This window comes from Fukomys damarensis, unplaced genomic scaffold, assembly GCF_012274545.1.
Source record: "Fukomys damarensis isolate Sample0158 unplaced genomic scaffold, DMR_v1.0_HiC HiC_scaffold_39, whole genome shotgun sequence".
In the NCBI taxonomy this organism is placed as follows: Eukaryota; Metazoa; Chordata; class Mammalia; order Rodentia; family Bathyergidae; genus Fukomys; species Fukomys damarensis.
Genome location: NW_022900951.1, coordinates 39,733,574 through 39,738,777, shown reverse-complemented (window position 1 = coordinate 39,738,777; position 5,204 = coordinate 39,733,574).

Below are 5,204 nucleotides of genomic sequence, written 5' to 3'. Positions count from 1 at the left end.
AACCCAAAGCTCATACAAGGGAGGAAATTATAAAGATCAGAGCAGAAATCAATGCAATGGACACTAAGAGAATGATACAATAACTCAATGAAAAAAGAATTGGTTCTTCAAAAGAATAAACAAAATTGACAAACCCTTAGCCAACGTTTTTTTTATAAAAAGGGGGAAGAAAAGCCCTACTTCCATGCAATTGGGCATGAAAATTACAACGGATGATCATAAATACCTACTTTGACAATCTATACTCCAATGAGATGGGAAAACACAAAAGAAATGGACAGACTGCTAGATATGTATGAATTACCAAAGTTGAACTAAGAAGATCTAAAAATTCTTTAAAAAGCCAATATCAATAAGTGAAATTGAAAATGTTATTAAAAATTTACCAACTAAGAAAAGCCCAGGCCCTGCTGGCTTCACTGATGAATTCTACAAGACATTTAGAGAGGAATTACTACCACTACTGTTTAAACTCTTCAATGAAATTGAAAGGGAAGCAGTACACCCAAATTCACTCCTGGAAGCAAGCATCACCTTGATCCCCAAAGCAGAGAAAGAACCAAATGAAAAAGAGAACTATAGGCCAATCTCACTAATGAACATAGACGCAAAAATCTTTAATAACATACTGGCAAATAGAATATAACAGATCATTAAGAAAATCATACACCCTAAGTAGGATTTGTCCCAGGGATGCAAGGATGGTTCAACATATGCAAATCAATAAATGTGATACATTATATTAATAGAGCCAAGGAGAAACCCATATGATCATATCAATAGATGCAGAGAAAGCATTTGACAAAATGCAATATGTATTCATGATAAAATCCCTACAAAAAAAATAGATGGTCTCTATCTCAATCTGATAAAAACCATCCATGTAAAATGAATGGCCAATATCATACTAAATGGTCAAAAACTGAAATCCTTCACACTAAAATCAGGAACAAGACAAGGATGCCCACTATCACCACTCCTGTTCAATATAGTTTTGGAAACATTAGCCACAGCAATTAGACAAGAGAAAGAAATAAAAGACATAAAGATAGGAAAAAGAAGTCAAATTGTCATTATTTGTAAATGACATGATACTGTATATAGAAGACCCCATGAACTCTACCAAAAGTCTTCCAGACTTAGTAACCAAATTCAGTAGAGGAGCTAGATAAAAGGTCAACACACAAAGTTCAATAGCTTTCCTGTACACAAGCAACAGACTCACTGAGAGAAAAATGGGGCAAACAATTCCTCTCACAATATCATCCCAAAAAATGAAATACCTAGGAATCAACATAGTGAAAGAAATCAAAGACCTCTACTCTAAAAACTGCAGCACCCCCCCAAAAAAAGAAAAGATTGAAGAGGATATCAGAAAGTGGAAAGACATCCTTCATTCCTGGGTAGGAAGAACCAATATAGAAAAAATGGTCATACTTCCAAAACTGCTAAATAGATTTCAAGCAATCCCAACTGAAATTCCAACAGCATACTTTATAGAACGTGAGAAAACAATCCAAAAATTCATTTGGAACCAGAGGAATAGCAAAAGGAATTCTAGGCAACAAAGACAAGGTAAGGGCGTATCACAATGTCCAATTTATAACTATACTACAAAGCTACTATGATTAAAACAGCATGACACTGGCAAAGAAACCAACCTTAGGACCCATGGAAGAGATTAAAAGATAAAGAAACAACTCTAGACACACTCACCACCTCATCTTTGACAAAGGAGCCAAACATCCTCACTGGAGGAATGATAGTGTCTTTAATAAATGGTGTTGGTAAAATTAGCTTTCAACTTGCCAAAGATTAAAATTAGACCTATATTTCTCTCCATACAAAAAACTAAAATCAAAATGGATTAAAGATCAAAATAGTAAAACAGAAACACTAAACCAGCTGGGAAAAAAAGGTTAGGTAGAACTCTTGAAGGCATTGGCATAGGAAAAGATATTATGACCTAACCCAAGTTGCCCGTAAACTAGCACAATCAACAAGTGGGATCTCTTCTTATTAAAAAGCTTTAGCACAGCAAGAGAAACCACGAAATGCATGAAGAGACAACCTACAATGTGGGAAAAAAATGTTACCAGCTATTCCTTAGACAAAGGTATACTGTCTAGAATATATAAAGAACATTATAAAATCAGACCTCCCAAATTTAAAGACAATCCAAATGGGCATCTGAAATGAATAGACATTTCTCAAAGAAGTAGAAATAGCAAATCAATGTATGAAAAAATATTCATCATTACTGGTCATTGAAGAGATGCAAATGAAAACAACACTGAGATTCCACCTCACCCCAGAAAGAATGGCTGCTATCATGAAATCAACCAATAACAAATGCTGGTGGAGCTGTGGGGGGAAAAGGAACCCTGCTCCACTGCTGGAGAGAGCATAGACTGGCGCAACCACTATGGAAATCAGTGTGGAGATTCCTCAAAAAATTAAAACTAGAGGGCTGGATATTTAGCTCAGCAGTTTCACTGCCTACCTCATAAGCTCAAGGTTCCGAGTTTGATCCCTGATATCAAAAAAAAACCTGAAACTAGAGTTTCCATTTGACCCAGCTATTCCCTGAAAGAATTAAAAGCATCATACCACAGTGATATATGCACACTCATGTTTACAGTGGCACAGTTTGTAATTGCTTATTCTTGGAAACAGCCCAAATGCCCATTAATTGATGAATGACTAAACTGTGGGGTTTTTTATATGATAGAGTAGTACTCTGCCATAAAGAAAGATAAGCTTGAGACATTTCTAGCTAAATTGATGCACCTTAAAGCCACACTCTTAAGTGAAATAAATTGGGCACATGTTTAAATAATGCATGATTTCTCTGATAAGAGAAACTGAAAATGTAAATAAGGACCAAAATGTATAATAGATATTGGGAAATGGGAAGAAAATATTCAAATGAGAAGCAGAACAAAGGAGGACTGAGGCAGAAAGGAAGGAAGGGACTAGAAAAAATGGGAGGAAAAATGGAAATAAGGCTTTTGTAGATAAAGAGGGAGGGGAGTCGAGGGATGGGAGGGAAATGGGAAAAAAAGAAGCAAGTTATATTATGTATAGGTACAAATTTCCTATGATGAATGTTATTATGTATATCTGAAATGTACCAATAAAATAAAAAGTAAAAATCAAATGCAAATATTCAAGATGAAAGAGCAGTAGAAATAGGCTTTTATTCAAGATTTTGGCTGGTATTATATCCTGATTTTACTCTGGCATAATAATCTTAGTGAGGAACTGTGTTCACTGGAAACCCTGCGCCCAGCTGGGAAGGGATGCTTTTTTTGGAGGAGACTTGTTTTCTTCCCCCTTCAACTTTTGTATATTACTCCTGGGTCTCATTAGCTCTTGGAACCGTATCTCAATTTGGCATCAGCTGCAAATTTAATTAATGCTCCAAGTAACCCTTCTGCACAGTGCTGAGAAAGATGCTAATTAAAGGCAGAGGCAAACCTAGTCCCCCTATTTCTCCTGTCCTAGCTGCCATCACTGGCCCTTATTCTTTGCTGATTTCCAGTTTCAATCTGAATTAAATTCCATTTATAAGGCTGCAATTTTAATTCTTTACATCAGCTGGACATCTATGATTTTTAGAGACTTTGACTTAAAGTGGGGGTTTACACTATAGTTTATTCCCAAGATATATGAACCAATAATTTCCCACTGTCTATTTACACTACTCAAGATGCCCCTGATGTAAACATCAGACTTTCAGATCAGCCAGGCACAGAAATATCTGCTGCTTTGCCTGCCACTGCAACCTGCCCCTTACCTCTACATACCAACTCACACTGCCACCATCAAAACCTCTTGCCTGGTGCAGCGGTGTATGCCTATAATCCTAGGTACTTGAGAGGTTAATGCAGGAGGATCTAAGTTCAAGTCCAATATGGGCAACATTGCAAGATTTTGCCTCAAAATAAAAACAAAAAGCACTGGGAATGTAGTTCAGTGGTAAAAGTGCCATTAGGTCCATTCCCTATAACAGGAGAAAACAAAATGAAACAAAAACTTCTAAAGTTCCAGAAACTGATGTAGGGAATTAATTGACTCAAAAATGGAGGTGGAAGGAAAACCATACAGTGTAAGGATATATTAAGAGGATTATTCCAGGAATAATTGAACCCAAAAGTCTCACCCACATGAGATTCCCACTGACAAAAAGTACCCTCATTCCCAACTCAAGGCCATGAAAATCAAATTCACTTTGTTAAACAGTTTACTTTTTCAGTCTGTTCAGGTTCATCACCATTAATAGCAACCTTCTTTTAAGACCTCCACATTATAGCAATGATCATAACTCTGGCTGCTTTTTAGATTCATTTAGGCCTGAAGCTCAGGTCACACTCCTTACCAAATAAATGAAAATCTCTTTAAGTAGAACCTAGCCATAAATATTTTTAAAAACTTCTCAGTCAATTCCAGGATGTAGTTAAAGATTGAAATTGTTGCACTCAGGGCCAGGAATTTAGCTCAGTGGTTCCACCACTTGCTTTGCAAGCATAAGGTCCTGAGTTCAATCCCTAGCACCAAAAAAGAAAGAAGAAAGAAGAAAGAAAGAAAGAAAGAAAGAGAGAGAGAGAGAGAGAGAGAGAGAGAGAGAGAGAGAGAGAGAGAAAAGAAATTATTGCATTCAAATGGATTAAATGGATTTGTCTAAATTTAAATTCAAACCCCAGTCTGAGGGGATATTTTCCACTGGAGGGTTGGAAGACTTAGTTGAAGAGAAGAGAATTTTCCACTTAAAAAAACTCTTAGGAGAAAGGCAAGACCAGTGGGAAAGCATGCTAGGCAAGAGAAAAAGGAAGGAAGACTAGGAGGTGGCAGAGTTGTAGGGCAGATGTTAAAGATGTTCCTGGGAGGGGGTTCTCTTCAGCTGCCTGCCTGCCTGAGATCACCCGACGGATGCATGAGCTCCTGGACTGCATGACAACAGACCCAGCAAGGACCCAAAGACCCCGGAGGGGGTCTCCTCAGCTACCTGCCTGCCTGAGATCACCCGGCAGGTGTGCGAGCTCCCGGACTGCACGACAACAGACCCAGCAAGGACCCAAAGACCCCGGAGGGGGTCTCTTCAGCTGCCTCCCTGCCTGAGATCACCCGGCGGGTGCGCGACCTCCTGGACTGTGCTACAACAGACCCAGTAAGGAAGGTAGCAGCACGGGCTCCCTTGAAAC